General features: G+C 45.7%; 1 long non-coding RNA gene across 1 annotated transcript; it reads left to right on the forward strand.

Annotated features, from left to right (window-relative positions):
• Window positions 1-14,806: 14,806 nt before the first annotated feature.
• LOC123049771 (uncharacterized) lies at window positions 14,807-19,025 on the forward strand. The gene is made up of 3 exons (XR_006423650.1): window positions 14,807-15,203; window positions 15,505-15,635; window positions 15,722-19,025. It is a non-coding gene; the product is annotated as an uncharacterized lncRNA (long non-coding RNA).
• The last annotated feature ends 2,544 nt before the right edge of the window (window positions 19,026-21,569 follow it).

Below are 21,569 nucleotides of genomic sequence, written 5' to 3' on the forward strand. Positions count from 1 at the left end.
ATGCCCCAACGGTTAACCGCGTAGCCCGAAACCCATTTTGTCTTGCAGCCCAATACCCCTCCAAATCAGCCCATTAACCCAGCAAAACCCCCTCCATGCTCTCCGCCGTTCGATCACGATCGTATGGGCGAAAACCGCACCTCATTTGGACACTCCTAGCTCCCTCTACCAATAAATTAGCCCCCTCCCCCGAATTTTCGGGCAAACCCTAGATCAAACCTCCCTCTCGCCCACCGGACGCGTCCTCCCGCCGCCCGGCCACGTCGCCCGACCAATGAGGGTGTGCCACGTCAGCTCCGCCGCGGCCCATAGCCATCCAGCAGCTGCCACCTGTCGCCGCCGCCTCCCACCACCGCGGGCCCGCCAGGCCCAGATCCGGCCCGCCCGGGCCTGGACACCGCGCCTCGCCGCCGCCTCCCTCACCCGCACCTCGCCGGCGCCGCCCGAGGAAGCTCGCCGCCGCCCGTCCGCTCCCTGCCGGATCTTCCTGCCGGCGACCCTCTCCCTCTGCGCCGAGCCCCGCGCCGCCTCGATCCTTGCCCCGCCGCCGCCTGATGCGCGCCGCTCGCCGCCTCCTCGTCGCCCTGGCCGGATCCAGGCCGGCGCCGCCTAGATCCGCCGGAGGCCCCGTCTCGGCCTCCTCCGCCGAGCTCCGTCGCCGGCACTGCCATGGCCGCCGCCCCGCGCTGGCCTCGCTCGTGTCTCTGACACGTGGGCCCGGCCGCCTGATCCCGCGAACCGGTGAACCATCCGGTTCACCCCGGTCCGCGCCGAACCGTCCCGAGCCACTCTGGTTTTCCACCCTCAGCCTTGAGCCGGCCCACGGGCCCGAGGTAAGCGAGCCCGTCCTAACCCTCGCCCGTGCACGTTTTGGTATATGACGCACGATCTGTTCTTTTTTTTGTCTGCAAAAATCAGCTAAGTCCCTGATTTCATACATTTTGTACCCATGTTCATCATGCCATAACTTCATATGTACTGCTCCGTTTTGCATGCATAATAAATCATAATGCTCACCATGATATGCTCTTCATTTCGTTCCATTGTGCCATGCTTGTTTGAGTGCATCTTGATGCCCTAATCATCGTTGCAAGAGTGCTATATGATGTTAACCTGCTGAAACTGTTATAACTTGGTGATTTGTCTTTTTCATTGCATTTTGTGTGTGCATCCTATGAGCATGAGTTCTACATGTGTTTTAAACTACAACATTCCATATTTACAGTGGTGCAAGTCTTGTATTTTTAGGATCTCTGTGGTGACTATCACAAGCATGCAAAGTAGCCTCCAGGATGTTGTTGATTTCTATGACTTAGTCATTTCTGCTAAGTCTGAGTCTGTTATATTTTATTGCCATGTAAACCTGCTGCCACCATGTGTTCTATGCATAATCTGGAGATGTTTACTAAGTGTGTTTTGTTTTAAACATTATGATGTATCCATCCATGCCCTTATTTGCATTTATAGCCTGTTGTAGCTTGTTGTAATCTTGCTGCAAACTTAGTAAATAATGTTGGTGTCAGCCTGTTAACATGAAGTTCAGTTTTGACATGTGTTTTGCTAGTGCTCCATGCACCCTATGAACTTTCTCTTGCCATGCTTAGCTTCATAATTATGCCATCTTACTGTTGGATGCCTTCACATGCCATAAAATGCTTTGTGATGAGTGATTTGAGCTCGCAAAGATGCCTTCATAATTCTGTTTATGCCATGCTCAGTTTTTCTGCCGTCTGAATCTGTTTATGAAATTTGCTATATTTACATGGGTGCCATCATATCTTCTGGGCCTTTTTGGCTCGTGATCAGTAAGAGACTTTTGTTCTATGCAATTAGTAGATTCATGCCATGCCTTTGTTTGCTATTGTATGTTCCTGTAGCATGTTGTTTTATAGCTCTAAACTTAGCAACCTGATGTTATTTCTGCCATGCCCAGTGATTTCAGCCAAGTCTGTGAACTGTATTATTTGCAATATTGCCATGTCCTTTTGAGCATGTTCTAGTGATTTCTGGAGATAGCTCAGTGTTCATGTTTTGTAATGCTTTACCTTTACATTATGTCCATGCCTTTTGTTATCATTTTGGTGTGCTGTAGCATATGTCCATGATGCTTGCAAGGTGCCTAGTTGCTGTTTTGGACAGATTGTTGCTATATCTTGTTTGGAGTGTATGTGTTGCACCGTTGCTCCGTTTTGAGCATGTTCTGTATGTAACTTGCTTAGAATTGCATGTAGTTTCATATTACCTTGTTGCATCCTTGTTTTGAGAGTGTTTGCTTGATGTTTGAATGCATTTTGCTTCAATGCTATGTTTAACTTGTTTTGCTCATATCTTCTAGGCCATAGCTCCGAACTAATGAACTTTATATGTAACTTGACTAGAATTTCGTGTAGATCATCTTGGTGCATCTTAACTTGCTGTTTAACCACTTGAACATAAGGCTTATTCAGATCTGGACCAATTTCAAAATTTGCATATGAGGACTTACCGGAATTGTCATATGTTATTTCCGGCCTCATTTAAACTTGCTTTGATGTGTTGTTTTGTATGCATCATCTCTTGCCATGAGTAGCTTCTTGTAGCCTTGTCATGCATCATACTTGGTTGAGCATCATGCCTTGTTCATGTGTGGTGTGTTTACCATGTTGTGTGCTTCTTCTCGATAGTTCCCGTTTCGTTGCGATCGTGAGGATTCGTTCGTCTACGCTGGGTTCGTCTTCGTGGCTTCATCTTCTTCATGGACTCGTTCTTCTTCCTAGCGGGATTTCAGGCAAGATGACCGTCACCTTGGATCTCTCTACTATCATTGCTATGCTAGTTGCTTCGTTCTATCGCTATGATGCGCTACCTATCACTTGCTCTTCAAGCCTCCCAAATTGCCATGAACCTCTAACCTTTGTCACCCTTCCTAGCAAACCATTGTTTGGCTATGTTACCGCTTTTGCTCAGCCCCTCTTATAGCATTGCTAGTTGCAGGTGAAGATGAAGGAGTTTGTTCCATGTTGGAACATGGATATCATGAATTTTGTTGGGATATCACAATATCTTTTATTTAATTAATGCATCTATATACTTGGTAAAGGGTGGAAGGCTCGGCCTTATGCCTGGTGTTCTTTTCCACTCTTGCCGCCCTAGTTTCCGTCATACTGCTGTTATGTTCCTTGATTTTGCGTCCCTTACGCGGTTGGGTGATTCATGGGACCCCCTTGACAGTTCGCTTTGAATAAAACTCCTCCAGCAAGGCCCAACCTTGGTTTTACATTTGCCTCACCTAGTCTTTTTCCCTTGGGAGTCGCGCTCTCGAGGGTCATCTTTATTTACCCCGCCGGGCCAGTGCTCCTTCGAGTGTTGGTCCAACCTGTCAGCCGCCGGTGGCCACCAGGGGCAACTCTGGGCTCGCCTGTCGGAAGTTTGGACAATCCGGTGTGCCCTGAGAACGAGATATGTGCAGCTCCTATCGGGATTTGTCGGCACATTCGGGCGGCTTTGCTGGTCTTGTTTTACCATTGTCGAAATGTCTTGTAAACCGGGATTTTGAGACTGATCGGGTCTTCCCGGGAGAAGGAATATCCTTCGTTGACCGTGAGAGCTTATAATGGGCTAAGTTGGGACACCCCTGCAGGGTATAAATTTTTGAGAGCCGTGCCTGCGGTTATGTGGCAGATGGAAATTTGTTAATGTCCGGTTGTAGAGAACTTGACACTTGACTTAAATAAAACGCATCAACCGCGTGTGTAACCGTGATGGTCTCTTTTCGGCGGAGTCCGGGAAGTGAACACGGTTTTTGGGTTATGTTTGACGTAAGTAGGAGTTCAGGATCACTTCTTGATTATTGCTAGTTTCAAGACCGTTCCATTGCTTCTCTTCTCGCTCTTATTTGCGTAAGTTAGCCACCATATCATGCTTAGTCGCTGTTGCAACCTCACCACTTTACCCCTTCCTTACCCATTAAGCTTTGCTAGTCTTGATACCCATGGTAATGGGATTGCTGAGTCCTCGTGGCTCACAGATTACTGCAACAAGAGTTGCAGGTATAGGTTTTGCGATGATCATGACGCGAGAGCGATGTTACTTGTTTTGGAGTTCTTCTTCTGCTTCTTCTTCGATCAGGGGATAGGTTCCAGGTCGGCAGCCTGGGCTAGCAGGGTGGATGTCGTTTGAGCTTCTGTTTGTGTTTCATCCGTAGTCGGATGTTGAGATTATGGTTGATGTATTGATGTATTCTTGCGGCATTTGTATGCCTTGTATGTATCCCCATATATTATGTAATGTTGATGTAATGATATCCACCTTGCAAAAGCGTGTCAATATGCGGTTCTATCCTTGGTGGGACCTTCGAGTCTCTTTAGGATAGTATCGCATATTGGGCGTGACAAGTTGGTATCAGAGCCTCGACCGACCCTAGGAGCCCCCTTGATTGATCGTGTAGTTGGCCGTTGTTGAGTCTAGAAGAAAACTTTTTCGGAGTCTAGTTATATCGGAGAGTAGGAATTCTTTTTACTCCTCTGCCCCTTCGTCGCTCTGGTGAGAAATCTTGACGTAGATGTTTTGAACTATTCCTCTTCCCCTTCAATTTTTTTTAGGATCTCGCGGTTAGTTTTCGTTCGTTGTCCATCTTCTTTTCAATCCGGCGCACCTCTCTTTGAGTGGTTTCGATCCTCGTCACCTTTTGCAAGATCAATCCTCAGCTCTTTTCAATCGACGTTGTTCCCTGTCCGAAGTTGTCCTTGTTTTTCCCACCCGCCCACCCTTCTTCTTCTCGGAACCGGAGTCTGTACTCGAGTATCCATTCTACTTGTGCGAAGTCTTTGCATTCTTCCCTAAATTATTTCAACCGGTGTTTTCTCTTCAAGTTATTCGTCGATTCCTCGTTCAAGTTGCCTGTGTTTTTCCCGCCCTCCCACCCTCTTATTCCCGGAGTCTGAGTCTCTTTTGAGCATCAATTTTCATTCATACGGAGCTTCTTCAGTCTTTCCTCAATCATTTCAACCGGTGAATTCTTGTCAAGTTCATCATTGATTCGTCTTGTTTTCTTCTCCGGTGGACTCAATTCAAGTTTTTCGGGTTGATCATATTTTTTTCCTTGGATCAAGTGTTTTCCTTGCTCATTCGCCTCTCGCCAGTTTATCCTTCCGGAGTGCTCAAGACATCTCAGGAGATTCAGCTGTGTTCGAATTAATTTGAGGTTGTCACCTCACTCAAATATTTCAATTGTTCCGGTGCATCATCTATCTCTTCAACAATCCTTTTTCAACGGTGTTTCTTTTCAGTGGGCCCTAACCCACAGGTCTTTCCCAGGATCTTACCTAACTCTTCTAATTTTCCCGGAGCTATTCTCAAAACCTTTTCGAAGTTTGATGTAAGTATGAATTTTATCAGTCAGATGCTTCTCCAAGATCGCTTTCAAATTCTTTCATGATCGGGTCAACCTTTTCCTCTTTTCATTCTCCTGGAGTATCTCATCAATTTTGGTGTTCTTTCTCGTCGTCATTCTCAACATTTGAGGACCGAAGAAGAGTTTCTTTTAAATCTTGCCCGTTCTCTCGAAGATTCGTGGTGCTAGCTTCAGGTTATCCTATCAAATTGTTTCTAGTCGTGCAATTCTTTTCACCCATCCGGAGTATTTCAGGAGTTGTCTTCCGTCTCAATTATCCGGAGGCCTCCATTTCAGAATATTTCTTCGTTCTAAGTTTTCAAATCCATTCTCCGATTATTCTATATTCATGCCTTTTCGTTCATCTCCATATTCTTCTGGTGCTTTGCTCTTTAATCAGTTTGCGATCTCTTCGTTCTCTTGTCTCTAGATTCCCTCAAGTATCTTCATGCTTTTCTAATTCTTTCCGGTGGTTCATTCTCTTTTTCGTCATTCGTTTCAATTCTCACGGTGGTTCGTTCAACATTCCTATTCCTTTGTTATCACATATATTCATTCGTTCTTTCCAATCCTACTGGTGGTTCGTTGAAGACCTTCCCATATGTGGCGCTATATCCCCCCGTAATTTTTTCCAACGCGAATAAGTGGTATGCTAATCCATTGCTTGTCATCAATTTAAATTGGTGAAGGATACGCATAACATAATTCTTATTCTTCTTGCATCAAGTTGATTAATCCCTTCCTTCGGAATTTGTTTGTGTTGAATATATTCCAATCGCAAGTGTTTACATTTTTTCTTTCCGGAGTTCCAAGTTTTCTCGCTTATCTCGTCGGAACCTCCATCTAAATCATCTCAAGGCTTTTATCTTACTCTTTTAATCTTTCAATTCTATCTCATCATCTTTTGTTACCGAGGTTCTTCATGGTGGTTCAGCATGATTTAATTCATTCTTCTAGTGTTCGTCAAGATTCTTGTTGGAGGAGCTCAAGTATCTTTTCTTCTTGTATCTCGAAGTGCAATTAATTCTTCGTATTCTTTTGAAGTGGAGTTTTGCATTTCATCGTTCTTCTCAGCTATTCTATCATTTCCGTTTGTGGCCGGTTATCACCTCAAGTTTTGAAATGTTTACATAAGCCCACCCAAATCAATTCTTTTGTTGTTGATTTCCAACAACTCCGTTCAATGTTTCCTTCTAAGGATGCTCTCTATTTCATTCATGGTAGAAGTTGTCATCTTCTTCCCCGTTCTTCTCATTCCACTCTTTCAAGTCTTCCGGAGGTTTTGTGTTGTTCCTCAAGTCAAGTATCGTATCATTTCTCAAGCTCGTGTTCTATTCCTCCATGTTTCAGCCGGAGTGCTGCCTAAATCCTTTCAGTCTTATTCGTTTCTTATCTCGTTCCAACTGGAGTGGTTTCATAGTCTATCCGATTCCGTGAGCCTTCGATTCTCGCCATTCTCGTCGTTCCTCTCTTATTCTTGAGTGCTCTCGATTCATTGCTTCTTCTCTTGCATTCTTGCTTCACCTCATCCTCTTTCTCTTCCATCTCGCTCCTCAGATCTCGGGACGAGATCTCTTGTTAGTGGAGGAGTGTTGTAATGCCCCAGATCCGATGCACCAGGTGCCATCCAGTTATTCGCCGTCGTTGCCATGTCATTTGCTTGCGTGTTGCATTTTGCCATGTCATCTTCCGCATTTCATCTCCATGCTTTTCAAAACTTGCATCCGTTCGGATTTCCCCGGTTCTCTCCGTTGTCCGTTCCGATCCCTTTCACACTCCCACACGCGCCCGTCGCCCCTCTCAGACCTTCTTTCGTGAGCGGGAGAAAAAACGTTCTCGGAATGGGTCGAGATTTGCCGTGTGGCCTTGGTATATCACCGGTAGACTGCCCGTCAAATTTCATTCCATTTGGAGGTCGTTTGATGCCCCAACGGTTAACCGCGTAGCCCGAAATCCATTGTGTCTTGCAGCCCAACACCCCTCCAAATCAGCCCACTAACCCAGCAAAACCCCCTCCATGCTCTCCGCCGTTCGATCACGATCGTGTGGGCGAAAACCGCACCTTATTTGGACACCCCTAGCTCCCTCTACCTATAAATTAGCCCCCTCCCCCGAATTTTTGGGGAAACCCTAGATCAAACCTCCCTCTCGCCCGCCGGACATGTCCGCCCGCCGCCGGACGCGTCCTCTCGCCGCCCGGCCACGTCGCCCGACCAATGAGGGCGTGCCACGTCAGCTCCTCCGCCGCCCACAGCCATCCAGCAGCCGTCACTTGTCGCCGCCGCCTCCCACCATCGCGGGCCCGCCAGGCCCAGATCTGGCCCGCCCGGGCCCGGACACCGCGCCTCCCGCGCCTCGCCGCCGCCTCCCTCACCCGCACCTCGCCGGCGCCGCCCGAGGAAGCTCGCCGCCGCCCGTCCGCTCCCTGCCGGATCTTCCCGCTGGCGACCCTCTCCCTCAGCGCCGAGCCCCGCGCCGCCCCGCTCCTCGCCCCGCCGCCGCTTGATTCACGCCGCTCGCCGCCTCCTCGTCGCCCAGTGTCGTGGAATTGTCACGGCAGATGTCCTCGAGCTAGGACTTAGTCGTGGAGCCATCGCAGCTAGGAAGCTTGAAGGGGTTAAACGGGACAAGGAACACGAGGGTTATACTGGTTCGGCCCCTTACGGTGAAGGTAAAAGCCTACGTCCAGTTGAGGTGGTATTGATTAGGGTTTCGATGACCTGGGAGCTTAACTGCTATGCCTGGCTCTCGACGAGATCTTTTTTGCCCTTAAACCGCCGCCGGGTCGTCCCTTTATATAGAGGTTGACGCCCAACAGCTCTCAGAGTCCCGGCCGGCTCATAAGAGTGTCCGGCTCGGACTCTCAACTATTCTTGCCTTACACTACAAGTTCTACCATAATGACGGTTGTAACTACGGGCCTTAAGCCATCTCCGGGTCTTAAGCCCATCTTTGGCCCACCGTCTTCAAGCTTGGCGCCGGGCTTCAGGTGATGACCATTATGAGTAACCCGGCCCCTCCGGGCGGGTGATTCTAAGGTTTATATCCTCAACACCCTGGCCGGATCCAGGCCGGCGCCGCCTAGATCCGCCGGATCCAGCCGCCGGAGGCCCCGTCCCGGCCTCCTCTGCCGCCTCCTCCGAGCTCCGTCGCCGGCACTGCCATGGCCGCCGTCCCGCGCTGGCCTCGCCTGTGTCGCTGACACGTGGGCCCGGCCGCCTGATCCCGCGAACCGGTGAACCGTCCGGTTTACCCGGTCCGCACCGAACCGTCCCGAGCCACTTCGGTTTTCCACCCTCAGCCCCGAGGTAAACGAGCCCGTCCTAACCCTCGCCCGTGCACGTTTTGGTATATGACGCACGATCTGTTCTTTTTCGTCTGCAAAAATCTGCAGTCCCTGATTTCATACATTTTGTACTCATGTTCATCATGCCATAACTTCATGTGTACTGATCCGTTTTGCATGCATAATATATCATAATGTTCATCATGAGATGCTCTTCATTTCATTCCACTGTGCCATGCTTGGTTGAGTGCATCTTGATGCCCTAATCATCGTTGCAAGAGTGCTATATGATGTTAACCTGCTGAAACTGTTATAACTTGGTGATTTGTCTTTTTCATTGCATTTTGTGTGTGCATCCTATGAGCATGAGCTCTACATGTGTTTTGAACTACATCATGCCATATATATAGTGTTGCAAATCTTGTATTTTTAGGATCTCTGGGGTGACTAGCATAAGTATGCAAAGTAGCCTCCAGGATGTCGCTGATTTCTGTGACAGTCATTTCTGCTAAGTCTGAGTCTGTTATATTTTGTTGCCATGTAAACCTGCTGCCACCATGTGTTCTATGCATAATCTGGAGATGTTTACTAAGTGTGTTTTGTTTTAAACATTATGATGTATCCATCCATGCCCTTATTTGCATTTATAGCCTGTTGTAGCTTGTTGTAATCTTGCTGGAAACTTAGTAAATAATGTTGGTGTCAGCCTGCTAACATGAAGTTCAGTTTTGACATGTGTTTTGCTAGTGATCCATGCACCCTATGAACTTGCTCTTGCCATGCTTAGCTTCATAATTATGCCATCTTACTGTTGGATGCCTTCACATGCCATAAAATGCTTTGTGATGAGTGATTTGAACTCGCAAAGATGCCTTCATAATTCTGTTTATGCCATGCTCAGTTTTTCTGTCGTCTGAATCTGTTTATGAAATTTGCTATGTTTACATGGGTGCCATCATATCTTCTGGGCCTTTTTGGCTCGTGATCAGTAAGAGACTTTTGTTCTATGCAATTAGTAGATTCATGCCATGCCTTTGTTTGCTATGGTATGTTCCTGTAGCATGTTGTTTTATAGCTCTAAACTTAGCAACCTGATGTTATTTCTGCCATGCCCAGTGATTTCAGCCAAGTCTGTGAACTGTATTATTTGCAATATTGCCATGTCCTTTTGAGCATGTTCTAGTGATTTCTGGAGATAGCTCAGTGTTCATGTTTTGTAATGCTTTACCTGTACATTATGTCCATGCCTTTTGTTATCATTTTGGGGTGCTGTAGCATATGTCCATGATGCTTGCAAGGTGCCTAGTTGCTGTTTTGGACAGATTGTTGCTATATCTTGTTTGGAGTGTATGTGTTGCACCGTTGCTCCGTTTTGAGCATGTTCTGTATGTAACTTGCTTAGAATTGCATGTAGTTTCATATTACCTTGTTGCATCCTTGTTTTGAGAGTGTTTGCTTGATGTTTGAATGCATTTTGCTTCAATGCTATGTTTAACTTGTTTTGCTCATATCTTCTAGGTCGTAGCTCCGAACTAATGAACTTTATATGTAACTTGACTAGAATTTCGTGTAGATCATCTTGGTGCATCTTAACTTGCTGTTTAACCACTTGTACATAAGGCTTATTCAGATCTGGACCAATTTCGAAATTTGCATATGAGGACTTACCGGAATTGTCATATGTTATTTCCGGCCTCATTTAAACTTGCTTTGATGTGTTGTTCTTGTATGCATCATCTCTTGCCATGAGTAGCTTCTTGTAGCCTTGTCATGCATCATACTTGGTTGAGCATCATGCCTTGTTCATGTGTGGTGTGTTTACCATGTTGTGTGCCTCTTCTCGATAGTTCCCGTTTCGTTGCGATCGTGAGGATTCGTTCGTCTACGCTGGGTTCGTCTTCGTGGCTTCATCTTCTTCATGGACTCGTTCTTCTTCCTAGCGGGATTTCAGGCAAGATGACCGTCACCTTGGATCTCTCTACTATCATTGCTATGCTAGTTGCTTCGTTCTATCGCTATGATGCGCTACCTATCACTTGCTCTTCAAGCCTCCCAAATTGCCATGAACCTCTAACCTTTGTCACCCTTCCTAGCAAACCATTGTTTGGCTATGTTACCGCTTTTGGTCAGCCCCTCTTATAGCGTTGCTAGTTGCAGGTGAAGATGAAGGAGTTTGTTCCATGTTGGAACATGGATATCATGAATTTTGTTGGGATATCACAATATTTTTTATTTAATTAATGCATCTATATACTTGGTAAAGGGTGGAAGGCTCGGCCTTATGCCTGGTGGTTTGTTCCACTCTTGCCGCCCTAGTTTCCGTCATACCGGTGTTATGTTCCTTGATTTTGCGTCCCTTACGCGGTTGGGTGATTTATGGGACCCTCTTGACAGTTCGCTTTGAATAAAAGTCCTCCAGCAAGGCCCAACCTTGGTTTTACATTTGCCTCACCTAGTCTTTTTCCCTTGGGAGTCGCGCTCTCGAGGGTCATCTTTATTTACCCCCCAGGCCAGTGCTGCTTCGAGTGTTGGTCCAACTTGTCAGCCGCCGGTGGCCACCAGGGGCAACTCTGGGATCGCCTATCGGAAGTTTGGACAATCCGGTGTGCCCTGAGAACGAGATATGTGCAGCTCCTATCGGGATTTGTCGGCACATTCGGGCGGCTTTGCTGGTCTTGTGTTACCATTGTCGAAATGTCTTGTAAACCGGGATTCCGAGACTGGTCGGGTCTTCCTGGGAGAAGGAATATCCTTCGTTGACCGTGAGAGCTTATAATGGGCTAAGTTGGGACACCCCTGCAGGGTATAAACTTTCGAGAGCCGTGCCCGCGGTTATGTGGCAGATGGGACTTTGTTAATGTCCGGTTGTAGAGAACTTGACACTTGACTTAAATAAAACGCATCAACCGCGTGTGTAACCATGATGGTCTCTTTTCGGCGGAGTCCGGGAAGTGAACACGGTTTTTTGGGTTATGTTTGACGTAAGTAGGAGTTCAGGATCACTTCTTGATCATTGTGAGTTTCACGACCGTTCCATTGCTTCTCTTCTCGCTCTTATTTGCGTAAGTTAGCCACCATATCATGCTTAGTCGCTGCTGCAACCTCCACTTTACCCCTTCCTTACCCATTAAGCTTTGCTAGTCTTGATACACATGGTAATGGGATTACTGAGTCCTCGTGGCTCACAGATTACTACAACAACAGTTGCAGGTACAGGTTTTGCGATGATCATGACGCGAGAGCGATGTTACTTGTTTTGGAGTTTTTCTTCTGCTTCTTCTTCGATCAGGGGATAGGTTCCAGGTCGGCAGCCTGGGCTAGCAGGGTGGATGTCGTTTGAGCTTTTGTTTGTGTTTCATCCGTAGTCGGATGTTGAGATTATGGTTGATGTATTGATGTATTCTTGCGGCATTTGTATGCCTTGTATGTATCCCCATATATTATGTAATGTTGATGTAATGATATCCACCTTGCAAAAGCGTGTCAATATGCGGTTCTATCTTTGGTGGGACCTTCGAGTCTCTTTAGGATAGTATTGCATATTGGGCGTGACAGAACACTTGCTCCAGCATAGGAGAAGAGTGTCTACAACCACGGACACTCAAACGCCTGTGGACGCACCCGCGTACATCACGACCATAACTTGTACCTGGAACACCTACTGGCGTCATTGTAATGATTTTGTACCAGGAACACCTGCCCGGGCATATGTTCCCAGTACAAGTGATAAGAGCATCCAGTATCCACGAACCCTCAAACCCCTCAAACGCACATGAATGCACCCGTGCATATCACGACCATAACTTGTACCCGAAAACCTACTGGTGTCATTATAATCATTAGGACGCAGCTTCGGTGCCTTAAAGGCACCTTCCTTTGGGTCACTGACATATGGGCCAGCCACCTATTAGACCCACATGTCATAGACACAAAGGTAGGTGCCTTAAGGCACCGAAGCATTGTCCTAATCATTATATACGAGGGATTTCCCGGGCCATACCTACCCGGTACAAGTGCGGAGAGCATTTAGAAGCCACATACAGCAAATGCGGACCCTTAAACACTCGCGGATGCGCCCGAGCACAACACGACTATAACTTGTACCTGCAACACCTACTCACGCGTTCTAATAATGTTGTAACAGGAACACTTGCCTGGGCATAGGTACCATGGTACAAGTGATTAGAGCATCTACAAGCCACAGACAATAAATTCAAGTCATCAAATGCATGTGGAAGCGGATGGGCATAGCGCGCCCACAACTTATACCCGAAACATATATTGGCGCCATTCTAATCATGTTTTACTAGGAACATGTGCACGGCCATATGTACCTGGTAGAAGTGCTATGAGCATCTGCGAGCCAGGGATAGTAAATTGGAGAAAAACAAATGTCGGAAATTCAATTTTGCTATGCACATGTTACGTGCAAATTTTAAGGCAAATTTATTTTATGTGATCTTAGTCACATCAAAAAAAAATTGAAGGCAAAAATATGTGATCTTAGTCATATCAAAATGCTACGTGCAAATTTTAAGGCAAAAATGTTAAGCATTTTGACCTGTGCAAAAAAATGGAAGACCAAATGTCACCTTAATTTTGTTTTTTCACCCACAAAACACTTCTGCTCTGTTTACTGTGGAATTTGTCAAGCATGCTTGCGAAAGAAATACGAACATCTACAATTTTTTAATTGTTTTTACGTTTTTTTGAATTTAGTATTCATCCTGCATCATTAGCATATGCTCAGCCAAAACGGCCATCCTAATAGATGCACAGCTCAGCTGAAAGTAATCTGTATTCTATCCAGCCAAAAATAAAGTAATATGTATCCTGTACCCGGCACATTACCATACCTGTACAGGGTACTTGCACGTCTCAGCCATCCAACCAGGCACGCCACACGCTGCCAAAATTACTGTCTCATTGAGCAAAAGACGGGTAGTCACATCGATGCATGCAACATACTGAACGGCACCATCACGTGAATCAACCTGTGGTTGAGATGATTAGGTGGACAATGGTATCCCCAACTCATCAGGGTTTAAATCCTGGTGCTCGCATTATTCCTGAATTTATTTCAGGATTTCCGGCGATGCGCTTTCAGTGGGAGGAGACGTTCCCGTCGACGACGAGGCGCCTATGGTGGCTTGATAAATCTCAAGATGATATGCCGGCTCAGTCTCTCGGAGGTGCTCATAGGGGTAGGGTGTACGTGTGTACGTTCATAGGGGTGAGTGTATGCGTGTATATATGAGCGCTTGTGTCTGCACTGATGCTAAAAAAAAGAACGGCACCATCACAGCCGGCTTCTGTTTCAGCTCCGCTTCACACACAATGCAGTTGCTCATAGCAGCACACTATTTGACGCCCGTGAGCCCGCCGAGCGTTGAATCATCAAGGAAATTCATAAACACGATGATCTCTACCTGGTAAAAGTTATATTAAGCGTTTTCTTGCCCGCAAACAAAAAAATTAAGCATTTTTTTATTCTGAAGATTTTGTTGGATAAATACTTTACCCAAGGGATGACGGCCTAATCTGCGAAGATGGCAAGAAAACCGACAAGGCAAATTATCTATCTATCTATAGTCTATAGTCTATCTATCTATCTGTCTATCTATCTATCTATATAGCTATACTAATTATAGAGTACAGACTCCTTAATAATTTTCATGTTAATTAGAAAATTAGAGCTATTAATCTCGGGTGATACCTAATTATTACGATGTAGATTAACCCATGTAATTTTTCATCTCTCACGTATCTGTCAAAAAAAAAGGTCCCCATCTCTCACGCATCTGTCAAAAGAAATCTCATGTATCTCTCCCCCACGACTCAACCCTCTCACTCTTTCACGTATCTTTCTTCCAAATCTCTCGCGTATAACTCTGAAAAAAAAACTCTCACGTCTCTCTCCCACGTATCTCTAAAATAAATATCTTCCTGTATCTCTCTCAAACTCTCACGTCTCTCTGGAAAGAAAAAGGCCAAACTTCCCCAATCTCTCACGTATCTCCCCAGCTCCATCATATTACTCACGTTGACCCTCTTTTTGTCAAAAAATTATAACCAATAGATATTTTCAGTAAATTACCCACGTTTCCATCAAAAAGACGTCCCTGCTTTTTCCCTAACCTAATCTTTTCTACTTGCACGCCCAACTCGCAAGACATATGCTCCCCGCCGCCGCCGCGAGAAACATCACCCCAGCAACCGCCTTTGTTGCCGAGGAGGACACGAGCACTTGGAGGACGTGGTGTAGCGGGACGCAAGAGTTCCAGTGCCCCAACGACACGAGCACCGGTGCCAGGCCGTAGTTGACATCTCACGGCAGATCAGGACGGCCATGCGGACATGGGATGATGCGGGAGACTTTGCGGCTGAAGCAGACAGTAGCTGCGTTCGAGGTCAAGCTTACATCGCCACCATGCAGAACCTCACCCTTGCTCTCTCCCTGTAGCAAGCCGGTCCGAGACGTCCATGCATGGCACGGATTGGCAAGAAGACATGCCCAAGCATCCGACCTTGCGGAGCTACTATGTGGTATGTATGTATGCTTTCATCCTTAATCGCTTGGAATCAGATAATCAATTAATTAGCAGAGTTGACACAGTAAATTAACTAATTATTCTACCACTATAATTTGCTCTCATGCCCCACTCATGTGCGCATCCATTGTAGTAGTAAGGTTTGTAACAAAACAACATAGAAATTTTAATCAGTATTCTCCTCTGAATATATTTATACAAAATAATGAAGTAACTATTAAATTTGTAGCCCATGCAAATGCACGGGTTGACGACTAGTATGTTTATGTTTGGACGTTCTGATTTCTTATGTACAGTAGAAGGTCACGGTGTTTATCCCCCAATCTGCGCAGACCAGAATCGTCGGCTGAAAGCTACACGCTTGCTGTGACGATCGGTCGGTCATCTTCCACCTCGATGACGGGATAGGACTCGATGCACGTTATTGGTAAAGTGTCGCACCTTACGCTGTGTTGTCCAGTCTTATGGCCCGTCTCACTGCATTATCACTTTGGTCTCTCTCTTTTCCGCTAGCTGGCTGCCCCTCCATTCTTCAGACGCCATTAGAGGCCACCGGAGCAGGTAGGTAACGCCGCCGGTGAGGATGTCGGCGTCGATGCGCGAAGACGAGGGTGGATCAGCGTGAGAATGGGGAACATGCAACCTGGAATTGCTATCCACTTGCAAGAGGAGGCTTCGTTGTCTTCTTCATCTGCGGCGATGGATAGGCCGCCTGCTCGTCGCATGGGACCTGTTACGGTAACATCCTATTTTTAATCAGTAGTTCTAGATGTCGTAGTGTGATGGACAGTGCACTGGATCAGGTTGCATTTTCTGCGCGTGGGATCCACCCTTGTATTATGGTTCTTGATGAATCCGAACGAAATTCCAGGTTCACTGAAAACACGATAAAAAGCATGTAAAAAAACTTTGATTAAGTGTGCTTTTAGAAGCAAAAAATCGCATCGTAAAACCTCTCTCATGAATGTAGTATATACCTTGGGCCAGTGTAGTCCTTGACCATACGCAATATGGTGTTCAGCAGCGTCTAGGCCCGTTATTATTTGCAGGAATCTTTCTTTAGGAAGAAAAAGGTAAGCTGGCCTGTCATCACGATTTGAACGCCAAGAAACGAGACTAGTCCAGAAAAGGAATCTGGTAGAGCCGGCCGGGCAATCTCCTGCTGCTCGTCTGCTGACCCCAATATATACGTCGCACAGATGTGATCAGTGGTACTATAGATGGAGTGGCCTCGTCTGCCTTTCTCTATTTTTTTATTTAACATGGACCGACATGTCAAGTCCACGTCTCCGTTGCTAGGGGAATCACACCTACAGGCACATGTCGTTCTAGGCCCGTTTAGCGATTAGCAAGCCTGCTAATAGTTTTATCGCTACAGTTCTACAGCACATATCCCCACGAGCTACTTTCTGGACCAACGGTGAGATAATGGGGTGCCTTAGGCACCCGGGTTCTAAAAATCCGTTCTCTCTTTCTTTTCATGCGTTTGTTTGTCAAACACCGCTAGGAAAAAATGGAAGATGGGAGACACCTTCAAGCGGTTGGAAGAGCTAGACGCAGCGGGTGGCTTCGAAAATGGTTGGAGTGCGAGGGGCTAGGCCATGTTTCTCTAGCGTCCTCTGCCTGTACCTCCTTTTGTCTCGAGTGCTTGGGTGCATATCTGTGGGGCTATGAGTGTTTCAGAGATGGGGAATAATCGCAAATGCCGAACACAGAAGCCAAAAATTTAGGTAAATTATATCAAGCACATTTTATGATAATATCTAAACATGATCGGAGTTTCTTTATCGACCGTCGATCTGGATAATGTTGTTTGTATTATGTAGATGCAAACATGTTATAAAGAGCAATATTAGAATGCATGTTGCTCGGAAATTATTTAGCTGCATGAGTTGCAAGGAAATGTGGAGCTAAATATTTTGCAAATGAAGTCATGTGATAATCTTGGTTATTTTTCACAAAATCTTTACCAAACTCTTCATTCCAGAAACAATTTAATGGAATTGGTACAAGATGTCTTTGTTATTTGCAAGATTCAGGCAGAGTGCCCTCCTGAACAATAAACTGTTGAGATCTCAGGATCATTCATATTGCACTCTTTTCCTTTATGAATCTTTTCTAAATGGTTTCTCATAGAAGGGTTTTAATGAGGCAATAGTAATACAAGCATCGGGATATGACAATTTTCTACTTATTTTCCCATTGGGTTTTTGTGAGGAGTTTTTCATGGCATATTATGTATATTTTCTCATATTTTTTTCACAGGGTTTTTGGAGGAACATTTTTCCAAGAATGACAAAGGTACATGTACAGGCGTAGATTAGGGGAGTGTTGAGATTTAATTAGCACACACTAATTAAGAGATAGTCCACACTTATAATCGACATGTGGTTTCTCTGTGAGGCGGGCACGCACCCCCTATTCTTTAGGAAACCGACGCATTGCTTCGTTGCATCCCTACGAAACGTCGCGCCTATGCGACGCATCTCCGCATGGGTATATATTTGTACTCCATCATTACCAATGAAAAAGGTTATTACTGATCATTCAAACTGTTTCACCACAATAATTATGTTCGTTTCGTTGTTCGTTTAGTAGCTTCCAAGACTATCTAGTAGGCAACCCGACGACAAGTGAAAGCCTTGATGAAAGCTCTAAAGTGTCATATGCTCATGAATTTGGCATTATATCAGATCACTTATATGAGGCAATTAAACACATCTAGATCCATTATGCCCATATATCTGCATGGACCTGACATTTCAGAACTTGGAGTGGTATGCATGTTATTCTCTCATTCTGGATACGTTCAACTAGTTTGGGTAGCGATTTAACAATAGGTTATTATGTTTGTAGTCATGTAATCTTATTATCTTCTGGTGATGCCTTTTTCTTTCTTTCTGCATGTTAAACCAATGCATTACATTTATTTGGATACTTTAATTATTATGGATGTATGCCTCAAAATGATGCAACAGTCGAGCAAACTGTGTGTCTTTTGTGGTCAAGATGGAAGTATTGATCATATGTTTTTACATTGCTCGATTGTTAGGCTTATCTAGAGTTTGTTAAAATGTGCCTTTGATCTTAATTCAATTATGTTAATTTGCGTGACTGCTTTGGAAGCTAGCTTAGAGGCTTCTCGAAGGATAGCAGAAAATTGATTTTGGTTGGCATTGTTGCGATGTTTTGGACTATTTTGAGATCGATGTACAAAAGATATAATTTTCGAAAGAAAAATAATCAATGATCCTATGATATTGATTAAACGATGTGCTCGTGGATTATGGGATGGTCCATTTTGTGGATAAAGGAGGCATGGCAAAAGGTGTTGATGCCGGGGGCAAAGCTCATCGAGCGAGTAGCTAGTGAGGTCTACCGCGCTTTGATGGTTGGAGGCCGGGAGTCATGCAGATGTGTGTCAGATGTTGCTGTATTTTCCTTGAAGACCTCTACTGGTGTGGTGAGCTGCCTTACCATGTTCCAGTTTGTTTTGCGGACCTCCTTTCTAGTCCCTAGCTATAATGAGCTTGGTCTATTGCTGTGGCATTTCTTTTCATTGTGGCTTGAAGTCTGGGGTTCCAGCCTTTGTTGGCTCGAACCCTATATGCTACTCATGCATGGTCGTTCTGCGCTGTGGATATTAGCATCCTAACGATGTAAATAGCTAGTCAGTCTTTTGAGTCGCTAGTAGTTGTAGATCTACATTCTGCTGTACAAACCAGATGATTTCTTTATCGGAAACACTTCGGTCCACCTGGGTGATAACAACGCTCACGTCGACCGCCTCCACAACCATTAGATTCGCTTTTGAACAAACAAGCCAAAATAATTTATACCATAGAGGCCAGCTTTGCAAAACATGGCCTTTGTTGCAATCCCCTTCAGCGCAACAAGAGGTGTGGTTGGCCGGGGTGCAGGTGCAGGGGCGGCTACGACTCGCGGCGAGCTAGGCTAGAGGTGCCCAAGCTGAGGCAAGTGGAGGAGGAGGCCCAAAGCCGAGGCAGGTGGAGGAGGAGGCCTATCGGAGGCGGCTCGCCTGATCTGGCCACGACGAGTGGAGGCGAGGTGGTAGAGTGGACGTTGAGGGACCAGCGGCGCTGTGCACCAGAGGCAACACGGCTGAGGCAGCACATGGCCTCGTTGTCGTCGTCGTAGAACACAATCCTGACAACGGGGTCTCTGGCAAGCAGCAGATCGAGCCGGTGGCGCGCTCATGATTTGCAGGGAAGGCGCGGAGGGAAGGATCTTGTTGCAATTCCAAAGGCTTTTGTTGCAATGGCAATATTGACGTCCGCGGGCCGGAGATGCTCTATGATAAGGGTCATATTGCAATTGCCACAAGGACCTTGTTGCAATGGAGGAAACAGAGAAGAGGAATCGTACGGTGACTATCATACATGGACGGCTTGCGACCCAGCCGATCTTTAAAGAAGATCAGCAGACCGACGAGTAGCATGCTCCTTTGTTTATATGAAATCAAAATATATAAATTAGACCTTTTTTGGGGTAATGATATCCAACGAATGTTCCTTGGGAAGGATGGCATTTGTGAATGTTTTTCGTGGCAATTTATGTTCCGGGAGCATGACAACTCTTTCAATTGAACACGCTAATTTTCGTAGCAAAATCTCTTTTTTGCAGAAGCTGCCATGTATTTCTGAAGAAATTGTCATGAAAGTTCGGAAATGCCATGTTTTGCAGGGAAGGGTCTTTTTTCAAGGGAAAAAAATATGAACCAGATCATACAGATCATATTTTTTTTAAACCAGAAACCGTAGAACAATAGTTCTACGGTAATTTCATAAAAAATACAAGGTTACAAAATACAAAAGAGAGAAACTAACATACTCCCTCCGTTCCATAATGTAGTGCCTATAGATTTTTAAAAAAGTCAAACATTACAAACTTTGACCAAGTTTATGGAGAAAAACATTTACATTTAGAATGCCAAACATATATTATTAGATTCATCGTGAGATGTATTTTCATATTTTATATATTTGGCATTGTATATATAAATAGTTTTCTCTATATTCTTGGTCATAGTTTGTAAAGTTTGACTTCATAAAAATCTATAGGCACTAAATTATGGAACGGAGTGAGTACTAACCAATCCCAGTTCTAGGAAAATCCATGACAAAAGGATTAACTAAATACAACTTTTACAATAGTTGGCATTTTTTGGAGCCGTTCGTTTGTCTCGATCTAACGGCGCATACATACGTAGTACTCAGAAAGTACACGGATGAAAGTACTCGAAAGTACTAATGACAAGGTGGGGACACCTTTTAATGTAGGGGCATTTTAGTCGTAGGAAAAATATGACAAGGTGGGGACAACTTTTAATCAAGGGGCATTTCAGTCCTAGGAAAAATGTGCACGCCCCTCTCGTCTAATGCAAAACCGCCGCCCCTCTCACCCAATGCAAAGCCGCCGCCGTGGTCCTTCCCCTCTTCCATCACCATTACAACCGCGGCCATCTCCTAGCCTTCTCCTCCTTCTCACGGCCGCAACTTTGCTCTTCTCATCTTCCACGTCCACCCCCTCTTCCATCCATGCAAGAACCTCGATGGAGCAGCAGATCGAGCACATCGGCGGCGGCGAGAACGCCGACTTCATGGAGATCGCCTGCGGCGACCAGGTCAAGATGGCCAGGTTGACGGAGATCCGTTCTTGGTTTCACAACATAATGCAGATGAACTGGACGGCAATGGCCACTTTGAAGCAAATGACGAGGAGGGAGAGGGCAAAGCTTTCACCACCACCCGCACAACCGATGCACAAGCTCGAGATCCTCCTCTGGGCGATGGAGCAGGCCGATTCGTCCAGCCCGTGGACCAGGCGGAGGTGGTGGGCGTTCAGATTCAGGGTAGAGCATCCACTGGATCAGGAACCCACGGTGCACGAGGTGCCGTTGCAGATTGTGGAGCCTTCAACCAAGTCGGAGACTCCGGAGCGCAAGAGGAGGAGGACAGTGGTCGCGACCTCGCTTCCCCGCCGCTCTCCACGCTTCCCTCGCCGCTCTCCTCGCCTGAACAGCGGCAGCAAATATGTTTAGGGTAAGATTGCTGATTTATAAATCATTACTTGCCACTTGGTTAATTTGATTCTCTGCAATATGTTCTTGCTACCTGTGTACTTCAATCCGTAGCCTCTGGATGGCAGCTTAGTTTGATCGACAAGGCTGGAATGAAAGTAGGCATATAGCATTAATATGTTTACTTGCTATGTTTTGATGTACTGGACTGGTATCCATGATAGGAAATTTTGTCTGTCACCTCAATAGTTGTGTTCAAATTACGTGATACAATCTGTGTAAATTGAACTTGCAATATTTTGACTGCGAGAAGTGCCTCTA

Source organism: Triticum aestivum, chromosome 2D, assembly GCF_018294505.1.
Source record: "Triticum aestivum cultivar Chinese Spring chromosome 2D, IWGSC CS RefSeq v2.1, whole genome shotgun sequence".
Lineage (NCBI taxonomy): Eukaryota > Viridiplantae > Streptophyta > Magnoliopsida > Poales > Poaceae > Triticum > Triticum aestivum.